The 15,204-nt window shown below is 37.7% G+C and overlaps 1 protein-coding gene across 5 annotated transcripts in view; it reads right to left on the bottom strand.

The window, feature by feature from the left end:
- The window catches only part of ADGRG6 (adhesion G protein-coupled receptor G6), a 111,507-nt gene that overhangs the window by 68,476 nt on the left and 27,827 nt on the right, over positions 1 to 15,204 (bottom strand). The window lies entirely within an intron of this gene.

Consider the following 15,204-nt stretch of genomic DNA (forward strand, 5'->3'; position numbering starts at 1 on the left):
TGCAGCATCACAAGAGAAGGGTCGAGGAGCAGCAGAAGCAGCTGCTCTGCAGAGCTCTCAAAAGTTAACCATCAGCATTTCTGGCAAATGCTCTTCACATCACCCAGAAGTGTAGCAGTGACCAACTGGCTTCTGAATCAACAGCAAATTACTGCACTCTTCCCATGCTGACTCACCACCCATTGACATATTTGTGGCAGTCAGGCTCTAAGAAATTGTTGATCTATTCCTCATACTCACCTGCTGTGCTTATCCATGATAATTTCAGGCCCAGTTACTCCCCAGGGTTGTGTTTCTTCTTTGGTTTACATTTGCTCATTTATCATATATTTACTTGGTGTATTATACAATATAATTACCATGAACTGCCTGCTGCTAAAATCTGTAACAGTTTGCCAAAGCAGCACGGAACAAATGAGGTGGGAACTGAATATCACCAACAAACATCGAAAGAAACTAACTGGCACACTTATGCTGAATTACTTTGTAAACATTTCATTAAGCCACAATCCTGCATCAAGTATTACAGTATGAAAAAACAGGACAATGTGAACATGCGTTATTAGTTGCCCAAGCTAAAAGCAACTCAAAGAGTTGTGATGTGTAAACTACATACGGAGCAGCTATAAAATAAGGATAAATGCAACAAACTTCTCCGAAGTGCCCTTGATGTTTTTTTCCACTGCTTGGGTCCTGATACTCTTCAGCCACATTCAAACGTTGTTTGGTCTGAGCAAATGGACTCTGACTTTGTGAAGTGGCTTGGCAAAAAAAGCTGTTTACGTCTACAGGGAGACTTGCAAGATGTATTTTACAGAGTTTTTATACTTTTTATTCACTAATCATGAATTCATATGGCCCCAACTCAGTAAAGAGATTACTAATTAATTGGGCTCTCATAGCCAAGTACAGGCTAGTTACCTTACAAAAGATCAGTGGGATGTTTATTTGTTCAAATGAGAAAAAAACACTGAAAGATTTGCAGATAGCTTTGGGAAGTAGCAGCACTCGGGACATCAGAAAACTTATCTGTGTATTACAAACAGGAGTCATCCCACTCGTAATTTCTTTGCAAATTTCTACCATCAGAGGACTACATTCACCTGCCCTGAAACCCTCCTGTTCCATTTATTAACCAGAGAGGGAATATTTACTTAGAAATCCTGCAGTTGTACAAAAAGATGATGGTTTCATCCAGTGGATTTTGCACAGGTAGTTATCAGTTTTCAGAGAACCACCCAGGACTGAAAGGAGGAGGAACAGGAAAAGCACACTCTGTGCCACAAGCCACTGCGCTCTCCTAGCCCAGGGCAAGTGAGCCCTTGGTGGGCAGAGGTGGCTCTGGCTGGAGCTGCCTCCAGCTGGAAGGGTCAGTGATTCACCCTCCTGCCTTCGTTATTGCTAGATGAGGGCTACAGGGCCTGAGGATTTGGCAGCACACCACACCCACTCTCCTACTCTTTCCTGCCAGAGAAATAAATGACACGGAGCTATCTGGCCAGTCAGGAGATTTCCCTGTGCACCCAGATGCACCTGAAGCCAGGGACTAAGCTGTTAAGTGATGTAAATACATATAGGAACATGTGTGTTGATGTACACTCATTCAGCCTCGGACTCCTAAAATAAATCTTAAGGGCATTATCAAACATTGCTGAACCAGGAAAAAAAAACACGCCACTTGTCAGTAAAAGTGTATTTCTCAAACTGGTAGAATATTACATTCAACCTGAGACTAGAAAAGTCAAATTTGTCCATCAGAAAGAGCACAGACATTCTCAAGAAAAGCCTGCCTTAATTAATTCTATCGATCACCATCAGTTAAATAGAACTCAGTTCTTCTATTTCTCTCTCTTGAGTATTTATCGTTGTTTCTAAGCTATGTAAAACCCCCCCACATCATCAGTACTTGTCAAAAAATACTTTTATCCCTGCTGTCTATCACTATAAACACTAAAACATAAATGTTATTTACATTTTTTTTACTAATTTAGTATTTTCACATATTTTCATTTTATAATATCCATATTGTTTTGTTGGTTTTACAGAACTAACACAAAAAAACAGCCCCTAAATTTAGGTAGGAAAATAAGTGCTCAAAACTTTACATACACAGAAGAAACAGATTTGGTGAGCAAGATAGTTTACTTTTTTGAAGTGGGTTGGTTCCATTTTGGCATAGTAGCTATTCTGTCCATGACTGCAATTTGAAGGAGAAATATCCTGTTTTCATGCAAATGTCCATGGTAGTAAGCAAAAAGAAAAGAAAACAAACAACAAAACTATATATAAACAGAATGGTCTTGAATGGAACCTTTTGCACAGCTTCTCATGAGACGGTTATTTTTCTATAAACACCACCTATTTTACTCATTAAAGAGAAAAATTGCTGTGGCAACCTTAGGCTGTCAGCCAAAGGTGACAAATATTTTGCAATTTCATTGGCCCAGATCAGTTCTGAACTGTGGATACTGAATACTTGTTGCAATACAGACCACAAACATTTCTGCAAGCAACTTGAGATATTTTATTGATTTTAATGGGAACAAATTTATGTGCGATGTTCTTGGTCAGGAACCCCACATACACAGAATCTCCCTGTCAAGTATTTTTATTACCCTAGACCACAGGAAATTCACTCTTTAAATATATTTTAACGAATAAAAACCTTCACCTTTTCTCCCCCCTCTCTTCTTTCCCAAACCAAAACGATCACCCTCCCCATATAGCAAAATGAGGCACTTAATTTCAGCATTTCCTAAACTGAAAGTTTCTCTAGGCAATTCATTTCTCTCCATGAAGAGTATGGTTTTCATTTCCTTATAACTTATTTTTTCCCTGTAGGATTCATACTTCCTATAATAAAAGAATAATTAAGTATTTAGTAAGACACTTCAACACCATGCTAAAAAGAAAAATTAATAAATTCCACTGGTGTATGTTAGAGCTTTCACTCAAGTTACTTAAGTGATTCGCATATGTTAATTAACTTCAGAAAGCAAAATGACTGTAGGGGAAATGGCTTTTTCCCTCCTATGATTCTATGATATTGGGCAAAAATGGCCAATTTTCCATGGATTTTGGGTTCACAATCTAAGAAAAGAGAGTACTGATTTTCCTTAACTACTTACTATTTGTACAGCTTTTTATATGTCCAAAGCACACTACCAATGACTTTAAACTGCAGCTGGGAGAGCAGCCTGCCAATCTGGCCCACTGAAGAAAATCCAAAAAATAATACTTAGGGACCAATGGAAAATTTTGGTCAAAGTCATTTGGCCGTCTTTAATAGGAATTTATTGGTAAAGGCAGAGATAGAATCCCATTCCATGGTTGCCAATTTTCCTAACCATGAGCCCATTCTGTCTCTTTGATGAGTTTCCTGCCTATTTCACATATATAATTTTTAACTTCTATGAAGAGGAGAGTACCCTGTACTAGCTCTTCCCTATATGATGCTGAACTGTCTGAAGACTGTCCTAAAGCTAAGTGGCTAAGGGAAACAGACCATGACTCATTAAGATTGCACCATTCAAACAGACATGCACTCAGACAAAAACCTTATCCTGTAGAAGAAAATTAATGACCCAACTTTCCCCATCAAGAGATTTTGTTGCTTTAGAGTTCCTAGAACAGAATTCCACCACTTGAACTCATGAAGACACCTATAAGCACTGAGCTAGACAATTTGAAAGTGACTTCCACAAGCCATTTGTGGGCAGCTGAAGCCACAGTCAGACCCAGAGCTACAAAGCAGAAGCACAGATTTGGAAAGAAAAGAGTCTGTGTATAACCACATCCCATACCTTTGTACTTCTCTTTTATTTTAATTTATTTTTAAATTTCTTCTTACATGACTAATACATTCCAGCCCTTGCCTCCAAAATCTGTGCTAAGATTCATATTCTCCTCTAGTTCCTCATACTTCTCTGCTTTTCTTCGTTGTCATCATTTTCCCCCAAAACCTCATCCTTTGCCCTATTGTACTCTGCACTTATTTCTCAGGCATGAGTTTTGACTTCTACCTCTCTACCTGCTTTCATTTCTGCTCTTACCTAACCTTGGAGAATTGCTGGACAAAAAATTATCTTTAGCCAAGAATTTTTTTAAAAGAGCAAAAGCAATCCAGCTTGGGACACTGCCTATTTCAACCCTAAGATCTAAAGTGTGTGAAGGTTAGGATCAAAAGAAAACAGGGTCTCTAGGGAAAAATGTCTGCTCTTGCAATTCATGTGTTACCCAGTTTGTTTTCACACTGAGTTAAACCTCGCATTGGGTTTTTCTTTTTCCAGCTGTAGCATGCAGCTGGCCTTCTGTACAGCATTTTCCACCTGACAGAAGTGTAAATGACTACATAAGCGTAGGCAGTGGCACAGGATATCAATGCTAGCTTGTGTGGGTTGAATTAACACTACTGGTATTTTTACAAAATCCATTAAAAGGCTCACTCATGAAAGTAAGACAGAATAATGCTGAATTCCATTTTGGCATGAAAGCAAGCTCTAGTTCTCCCTGTAGAGCATCCAACTCTCATATGAAAATACCTTGAAATAAATCGAGGCAGCTCTGGCATTGAATTACCAGAAAACAAACCAAAATGGTTTATGTTAACTCTAGTTTTATTCACATGAACAATAAAATCTCCCTTTCCTGACAGAATTAGGCCAACTCTAAACCACAGAAAATCTTAGCTACAGTACCTAGCACTTTAGACCTAAAAAAAGCAGTACAGCATTAATTATAATTTGCTTTCAAGTAAACATCAGAGAACCCTTAAGCACTTCAAATACATTTTAAAAGGTAGCACTTGCAAGGATGGTCATTTTGAAGTAAGAGAGAAGCATAGGGAGGTGACCTGATGTAGGCACTTGCAAGCTTGTGGCAAAGCTCAAAATAGAAGTGAAACCTTACAATTGTCTACTGCGACAGCACAAAAAAAAAATACATCTCTCAATAAATATTAGGCAGGAAAAGTCTTCCTTCGTAACAAGCAATTTTTTTTTTTCTGTTTCAAGGATATCATAACAGAAATATAGCCAAACATTAGGTTAAATGTATTTATGACTCCAAATAGATGAGTGAATGAGGTCAGCAATGAGCACACCTGCAGACAAGCAAGAGGAAGGGCCAAACCACGAAGATGTGGGTGGGCTGGAATGGCTACAGAACAAACAAAACCATGTTATTCTAATGAGACACAAACACTAAACCTAGAACAGCTATCACATGGCAAAGTCTTCAGCAGTAGCTTATCTTCACTTTAAAAAATAATTTCAGCTGTAAAGGGGATCTGGGACCTCCAGAAATACTTGTGTGCAAAATGTGAATATATTAATTGCAGAGAGGTGTCACATCATTCACTCTGGACATAAAGTAAGGCTCCGCTCAGTGACTCGTAAGTCAGTTATGAGATAAGACCTATACAAATTTTTATGCAAAACATTAAGCATAGCACTCTTCTGGAGCCTCTCCACACCAAACCATGTTGTCTGCTCTTCACACAACCCACAATGTGTTAGAGTTCCATCTGAGAAAGTCCAAATGAAGACATGTAACAGGTTTACTTCGCTTCTTTATCTTCTGAATTGTAGAAGCTGTTTGACCTCCCCAAAAGATCCTTATTTTGCTAAAGTATGCTGGCCCTGATGACATATAATTTAATGTTAGCTTGCAATTAATTGTCAAATCAAACAATCCTAAATATAACTATTTAAACATCAAAATGTTTGGGTTTTTGTTGTTGTTTTAAAGGGACAAAATCAAAGGACAAAAACAACAAAAAAGGATTATCTGTGTAAGAAATATTATAGAACAGAAGATTATCATCCTGATGCATATAAAAGCTTGCCCCTGCACATACAACGTTACAGACCTGAGATCTACTGATTGGAAATATGACTGTGTATAAGTGTAAATGTCCTCTGATTTGTAAGGATAATATGGAACCTTCTCTACTTCAGCATATCTACGGTGTGCCCAACCTTAAATTCACAAAAATCTTGTGCAAATGAAAAAAATCTCACAGATATTATCTGGATTTAAGCATAGACTTAAAATTCAGCAACTGTCTGAAGTCCTTTCTTGCACAATGATGCTTCTGAGTCCTGTATTCAAAGCTTTACAAGTCCCATCTTCAGCCTTGCAGCCCCCTCAAGGCAGCAGGGGGGCAGGACTCCCCACCCACTGCCCAATGGCAACAGCAGGGGGGGCACCGCTGGCCCCTGGCAGTGAGAACGGTTGTGGTACACTCTCTAGTTTTGATCACTTTCTTTTTATTTTAAGGAAGGGAGTAGTAACTGGACCAGCACAGGGAAAGGAGAAAGATCCACTCTCAGACACAGAGGATGCATATGAAAAGCTGGTAACAGTGTGATTAAATAATTAACATGAACCATTTTACACTTGGCCTAATGTCCACACAGCAATCCATACTCTTCCTTCCTTTCCTTGCCAGCCCACTGGGCATATTCTAGATTCTCAAGTTGCTGATTGAATTTGGGGGCGAGCAAGAGGTTGATTTTTATATCAAACTCTCACAGAAATAGTTCCCTCCAACCTCTGAATTTATTCCCAAATTACTTTCTGTATAAAAAACAGGAAAGGCAAGTCTTAATTCTAATTCAGTCATGAACTTTCTAAAAATCTTACCATGTTAAAGTATCTTATTCCCTTCCCTCCCCACTTAAAAATAGAAGCATTATTCCTTTTGGTAGGGTTCAAACCCAACTTATCAGCCTTTGTTAGTAGTATGTTATATTAACTTCCAGCTCTACAAAAGCATCAGCAGCAGGCTCTGAAGCTGGACAACTTGTGGGTGGAGAAATATATTTCGGTTCACCTTCTGGGGTTTTAAATTTCTCCAAATGCTGAACAGTTAAACTGTTGGTCGCTAAAATACCTGGCAGTGTAGTGTAGGTCATTAGAAAAGGAAACCCAGTACAAGTGAAAGAATTATCTAAAACCTTCCTAAAATGCTTATTTATACTAACAGGCATAGAAAATACAGAATCCCTAATGGGATGGCACATGAAAACACCTGCATAGACTCATCAGTAATATAACCAACATAGTTCAAAAATAAAAATCTTCTAAATTTCATAAGAGTGAAACTTCACATTATCTTACTTAGAGCTGCAACACATAATTGAATGCATTTTGCACGGCATAAGTATAATAAAGATGTAATTAGGAAGAATCTTTCATCTCTGTGTTATTCTTAGTTTGCAAATGTGACTTTTTTTTTTTTTCCTGATTTGTAAGAAACAGTATTTTAAGCACTACTAAAACCTCAGCCCAGACTTTCATTCTGCATCATTCCCATTGCATCATCTGCATAGCACTCCCTGTACCCAGCAATAATTTAAAGCCTCCATATTCCTGACTGGAAATAGCACATAACCCTGGCAGAGCCTTTTAGAATTCAATGAAAGACAAGATTGTGCTCTCACAAAATAATTTAACAATTGGGTTTTGGTCACTCAAGCCAGGAGACAAAGAGAGTACTATGTCCTGGTCAGTCATATCAGCTTGCCTCGCATCTTCTTTGCTGATGCAGTATGTCCTGCAGCATACACTTTAAATGGCTAAACTGGTTGGTGCACCTAAAAATAATGAAATTATAGAAAAAAAAAAATATCCTCACAGCACAATATATAGACATATATGAAAGCATAACTGTTGCCTGTGAAGTCACTTCTTATTCTGGTTTTCTGTTGCTCTAACCCTTCTAGTTTACCAGATTATTAACAAATTAAATTTTTCGTCACGTAGAATTGGAACTGGTTATTTTCTCTCTTTCGTAAGACAAAAACAAAACACTTAATTAGTGACATTATGTGGCATATTGAAAACTGATAAAAGACAATATTTTTTCCTACATTAAAACATCAGCCTGCGGAACTCTGACCTGAAAACTATTAAGGCAAGGAACATAAAATTCAGAAAGCCAACAGACATTTTTCCAAGTATCTAATAAGAACTCTGAATCCCTTCATATATACAATAATTGATAAGGAGAAACATAATTGTAACGGATTGCAAACCATATGGTTTATGCTTGCAACTGATTAGGAAAAGTATTAATAGCTCCACCTTGATGGTGGGCGCAGCCCCCGTCTCCATGACTCGACTGCCCGTGCAGCTGCAGCACAAGGGTGACTCTGGCACCACTCGGACCGGCCCAGCCAGCTCTTCACACCTCCTGGCAAAGGCCAGGGACCATTCCCAACACACAGTCTGAATACAGTTGCCCATGTTTTTATAACCATATGCATCTCAGACATGGCATGAGCTGGCCTCTGAGGCAGAGAACAGCCCTGGGCATGTCTCATTTACTGGAGTAGGGGTGGCCCAGTGCATGAATGGGGAAGGGAAAGCAGCTGCACGAGGCAGAGCACGAGGCCCTGTCTTGAGTAGCTTACATAGGAGCCAGCACAGCAGCTCTCATTAGTTTTGGAGGTTCAAACAGTACACGTAAATCCGGGAGAAACAGGTGGTAGTACATCCTGTTTCTAACATGATAATCAAAATTATCTTTCAGGATACACTTGAGGTCAGTAATGATAATAATGTAAAAAAAAAAAAAAAAAGTCAGGAAGAGCAACACTTAATTTTCAAATCTGAGGTTAAGATTAGAAAAGCAGAAGTGAGAATAGTAAACTACTGACTCAGGAAGCATTTAGCATGAATGCAGGCAGTACCCAGCTACTACTAAAGCCAGCAGCAGACTTTTCACTAAAAGCAAGAGAGCAGAAACTGATCTGCACTTCCTCATGACACAACTGTATAACATTGTCATTGATCACGAGAGATTTTGTTATTTATTGTCTCATATATATAAGCCAGACCATGATCCTTACTCCTTTTCATAAGTGACACAGATGGACTGGAACTTTACACCGATTTACGGTGTACTGTTCACACGCAGGCTGCTGAAATTTTGGACAGGATACTTCAGGGAACTGACCTCTTGACTTCTCAAGACTAGCATCCTAACCAGCCCTCAAACAGAGTCATCCAAGTATTGACATTACCAGCATTAGTTATATCCCAGATCTCCAAAATGTTTTGACAGCCCTGGAAAGATCAGAGCTGATGTTCTTCATTCCCTTAGACTGGGATGCTAGCACAATACAGAGACCATTAGCAATTCAGTGTGTATTCCATACCACCCCCAGGCCCCATTTTATGATGGAATTCAGCAGGTATTTATTTCTGTTGGGTTATCATTGCCACTAAGAGCTCTGCCGCCCTTGATCGCTTAGCACAAATATCCTACCTCCTGACAGCGAATGACTTTATCACAGCAGTGACTCCAGCAAGTTTTGATTGATCTGGGAAATTGAGGGAACCAGCTACAATAGAAGAAAATATGTTCAGAGCCAGGGTGGGGGCCCTGCACTGCCTGTTTCCCTTAAGTTGTTTGGTTTTGTGCCAATGAAAATGGAAGTGGAAACAAACACACTGACTGGGTAAATCTGTCCTGACCCATAGGAGTGGAGTTCACATTGTAGACAAAGTTATGGATTTCCCCCAGAGGGAGGGGGTAATGTGAAAATCCTGTGTTACACCCATTGTAACTTAAGAATATTTTCATTGGCATTCCTGTGATAATCTTATAAAAATAACAGAATTGACTCGCTAGTTTTGGCCCGAGATTTTTTTTTTTTTTTTTTTTTCCCACAAAGTAGCAGAAGTTTGGGACAAAGAGTGGTATTGATAGCTCAGTTTAGATGTGCTGGTTAAAAAAAGTATTAACCAGTAAGTATACAGGCTAGTACAATAAGCACATAAGCTAACACATGTCAGTAAAGGTAAGATTAAGTGAGGAAAGGAATAGGGTGGTAACAGGTGAGGGTTTTTGTGAGGTTGCTACATGTAATGCAATGGTTTCTAACTGAGATCTACATATCACACTCTGTCAACAAACCCTGCCAAGATTTACAAGAAGAACGGTCGTCAAGAATGTCTCATTGTTGTCCACTCCAGCAAGAAGTTCCGGCTGCTGGCTTCTAGCTGTTCAGTTGCTGTATTGTTACAAAGACAATCACATCCTCAGCTTGAGTAAGTCCATGAGTGCAGTTAGTTCAACACAACTACACCAGACTGTATGGCTAAATAATTTCTTGGGTATCATTCATGCAAGCATCACGCTTACCTGGGAGGCTGTTCAAAAATGAATGGGAAAACAGCTGACAATCTTTTAAAGAGGTGTGGTTTGTAGGAATTTGACATCCCACCAAAATGCACAGACACGAGTTAAGATAACGTATCCGGGCACAGGTCATGTTCTACATAAAACTCAGTCATGCAGATGCATATAAGAAATACATTTCCTCTAAATATAAATTGGAAACAGACTAAAGAATGTGTTAGGATGAAATTTCTGCATAACAGAATATTTTGTGCAGTGAAAGTAGAAAATAGTACCTCTTCACTGGGTGCTTTATCCCATGTATCCCACACACACCCAATATCCAAAGCAGTTTCCATTTAATCCATGATGCATTCAACATCTTTTATCCCTTATAAGAGGTCAGTTCAATTGCAGAATTTTCTTTCCAGGCTGCAATATTCAGAATAAGCATAATTCTTAACTCTTGTGAAGGCTTCTAGAAAACATGAGGTAGGGGGGTTATTGTACTGCTGGTCAGTGATATTCTTCAAGCTTTGTGTGTCTAGAGGCTAAATTTTGGATGTAGAATTTCTTCTAGAATTTTTTATCTATCCCAGAAACTCTGCTATTATATGGATCTCTTGCACTTTGCTAGTGTTTAAAAAGACACATAAATTATGCACAGTTATTTTACGCTGGAATTCATTATTAGGGTTTAATACCAAGGTATTCTGGACATACTGGGAAACACAGATTCAAAGGAAATTTCATACAGAGCCTTTGAACAGTTTTTAGGGGTTTATTACCAGCCCTTTCTATTAGTTTTTAAGCCATTTATTTCAATATGATTTGGGATACTTATATTTCAGTACTTCAGTATTTTCTGTGTCCTTTCAGTAAGCTATCAAAAAATAGATGCTGTCAGGAATATATCTGTTTCATCTAATCTGCAAGAAGGAGCAGTCTAAGTCAAAATACTTGTGATTTTTTACAATCACAAAATAATAAAGTTTTTCTATTACATATAGAAATACTCTCTTCTACCTCATCATAGAAAATTAGTCACATTTTTACCTTCCAAAGACAATAACATATTCAGTGTTAACCCTTATTATTCAATCAGTTGAGCCAGAGCAAGTTAAAAAGATGTTCTGAATAATGATAGCAGTCATTTTCTTGTGTACTATTAATAGATGGCTGAGAAGACTGGAAAGGGGTTAAAGCCTCTTTGCTAATTGAAGCTTTCATGCATCATACTTCATTTAGGGACTTGCTGGAAACAGTGAAGCTATACAAGTAAATGCAAGATCAGAATTTAATTCTCAATAGTTTGCATTGCTAAGAACAGAAAAATGGTACGTATGATACAGCAAACTAATATCTATTGGGGGGTAAGTGTGTGCATTTTTGACATTTAATATTACTTTGACATGTCTAGTGCTGTTTTTTGCTCTATATTCTCAAACAAGCCATTCATTATAATTTGCATAATTTCAGTGATACAGCATCTAGAACTGCTTTCTTATTGTGGTGTTTCTATCAGATGTAAAGATGGAAGGGAATGGCATACCTAGCTCAAAACAGTAATTCCTTTACTGCTGTATTATTAATTTCCACCCCAGGTTTGTTGGTATATTTCTCCTTTACATAACAGCAGGTATATTTCTCCTTTACATAACAGCAGAAAACATTATGAATGCAGACAGCAAAGTCTTGTATTAAACAGTCAAGTGTCTTCCTACAGTTTCCATTAAGCTTACAATGACTGCACTTTGTGTGACTACACCTGAACCTTTTATTTTTGCCAGCTTGGACTACATGATTTATTTTTCTAACCTCTATGTAGTTTTCCAACAGCTCTAGCCACTGAACTCCCACTGCAATCAATCAAGTCTCCCTACACATTCCAGTGCTTTTTCCAACTCTATCAGCTTTCTCTACCAGTTCCTTAGAGGCGAATATTCCATTGATGAATAGACTTCCAAGTTAGACATTAGATTCTGATCAGAGTATATGTATTTAACCTCTTGAGGATGCACAATGATCAAATCAGAAATAAATAACTGATCTGTGTCTTTCTAGTCAACTCTGACTACTTAACACACACAGACACACATGAAAATATTTGGTCTTTAGCAAGGAAACTGTGATAGGTTTGACTAAGAGTGGCTTGAAAGCCTGTTCAGTTTCAAAATGCTTTGTGTCTTATTTTTATTTGTCTACTCTACATCTTAATGAACAGATTTTCAGATACTGATGTCATGTTTTAACATGTCTGCTACAGAGCTACACTGGTTTCTGTGTTCAGAACATGTAAATAAGCAATACTGGACTGTTTTAGCCCCCAGACACCAGGAGAATTCAATTCTCCACTGAAAGAGAAATTCTGCAAATACACTTACAATTTCTTGTTTCCCCAAATCAAAATCAGCAAATTATACTGCTTACTCTAAGAACAAAAAAGCTTTCTTCATCTTAACAGAACTATTCATATGAAGGAACTATTTTCTGCAATGGTTCTGCAGTCATCAGCATTATTTCAAAACAACATCTAAAACACTTGCAACTTAATGGAAACTGCAGAGTTTTACAATCGACTTGGTCTGTAATTTCTGAAACCAGACCAAGCCAATCAACCAAAGGAAACCTCTTTCATGAATCTGTTATTTACATATAAAGCAGACAGGAAAAGTTATTTTGTTAGCTCTGGAGACACAGTCTAATGAGGTTTTAAAAGATTAGGAAGCATAATGACAGGTGCACAGTGTTCCTTGAAATGAGACGGGAAGTGAGTATGAGACAGAACTTCATGGCATCATCCTTCTACAAAACTAAACGGACAAACTGTTCTCACTTAGTAAGAACTATACGTTAATATTTACAACACAGTATTGTATCTTTACTTGACCTTTAACACATTGTACTGCATTAATTGCCTTAACTATTCAATTAATGACAGCCAAGCCCTGGTTTGTTCTCAAATTCCTTCTGTCTTGAGATTATTTTAAAAAATGTTTTCCTGAAGTACGAAACTGTGTAGTTTTTTTGTATCCAACAGAGCTCTGATGTTCAAGCAAGCTAACGTGTCATCAACTCAAAACTTAACATCCTCACCTCGTTAATTTTTCAGCTAATATTTCTAGCAAATCCCACCCTCAAAGAACACCCATGACAGCAGTGCTCTCCCTTCTTAACACTTCATCTGTTCTCAAGGAAAGTCTATTTCAAAGCACAGTTAAAAAGTGTATTCTTGTTTAGAGTTGGAGTCCACTTATCAATTTTCGCTGTCTTTGAATCTGAAATATGAACTAATACAAAAGTATCTGTGTAAGATCTGCCATCATTGTTGAATATCTAGACAGAATATCTGGACTTGTCTCAGAATCAAAACCCATTTTGACTGCAGGTTTACTATTGTTGAATTTTTCAAAGCCTCGAACACCAAATCCTTCAAGATAGCAAGTCCTGGGATTTCCAGTGATGGAGCCTCACTGACATCTAAAGTAAAACAGGCTTAACAAAAAGACCCAATACAGAAAATACACTAATCGAACTCTAATATCAAACACATGGCTGTTCAAAATGCCAAGAGTGCTCACAGTTCTCACTGCTTTCACAGTAGTTACCTTTGACTATAGTTTTTAATCACAATTATTCTGATTCTTTAAATACTCAAAATCTTAAAGTTCACGATACTGTAACTTCTGACCTAGCATTTGAACGAGCAATAGTGCATGCCCAGAGACATAAATATACCAGAGTGTAAAGTATAAGTATACTTCTCAAAAAGAAGGAGATGTATTTTGCCTCCAGAATGTAAATTTACTTTGCAGTAGCAGTCAATAACAAGAGTTAGAAGCACACTGTTAAAACACAGTGTATTTTCACCCATGACTACAACCCATGACTATGCAGAGTTAATTGCAAAGCTTGGAGGGAGAAGGTGAGGGCAATATCTTCTTGTCATGGCATAGAATTATTAAGAGAAAAGCAATTTGTCATGCCTGACAATAAAAAAGCAACAAAATATAAAACATATGCCAATTTCTATGGCACATGTCATTATATTACCAGTATGACCCTTCACAACACACTAAGTAAAGCAGCAAGGTATTTAAACTTGCCTCCTACAATACATAGTTATATCACTGTTCTTGGGGTTCTCTTTTTTGATTCCTAACTTCTTCACATACACCATGTAAACTATTAAATTGCAAACTGTAAACCTGGGTTTGTAAATAAACCCATCAATGACTGTGTCTCAGCTCTTTCAGGACTTAGCTCAATGATCATTTCCCTGCATTGGAAATTCACTTCAGGGGCTAATAAAGCATATCAGGGCTAATGAAGCATATCAGTAAAGTGTTCAAAGCAGCGTAAGAAGACGGGTGTGAATAGCGTCTTTCTTCCACACCTGCATCCTACCATCTTGTCAAGCTTAGAGTGATCTCTATTCACTGTTGTCCACCCAGATGTTCTTGCTATTTTGTTGGAAGTCCACATAAACTCTTAAAAACAGAAATTCAGAGTAATAAATATAGAGCTTTGAAGAAGTTATGTTTAAACATATTAAACAAATAACATATATAAAAATATAGCTGATGATTTTAGTTTGAGATTCTGTGCTTACTAGAAGCTTTTCTCCTTTCATGGTCCTTGGCCAGACCATCTAGTTTTAACCTTCATCCAAAACTCTTAACTCAAAGAAATGTTCTCACTGTTTGCAGTGGAATTATATATAGATTCAAAAATTGAGAACTATAGTTGACATTAACAGAACCTCCAAGGGTGATCTGAGTGCTGGTCATGTACAGTTTCTGAAACAGAAACAAATTACCTACTTCACTATCTTAACGCACAAAGTTCAATGGAAATAAAATGGTTGCTTAAGATGAACACCTTCAGCCTGCCAATTTTTTATATGGAAAGCATACTACCTATGAATGGTTATAATATCTGATCAGAAAATAGCAGGCAACATAGTGCATGAAGTACTTACTACTTCATAAATCTACAGTGTTATTTTTGAATAATTATTGAAGATGCTCCCTAACAGGCATACAGAATGAAAATAAAATCTGCACAAATAAAAA

This window comes from Streptopelia decaocto (genome assembly GCF_964273445.1).
Source record: "Streptopelia decaocto genome assembly, chromosome: 3".
Taxonomy (NCBI): Eukaryota; Metazoa; Chordata; class Aves; order Columbiformes; family Columbidae; genus Streptopelia; species Streptopelia decaocto.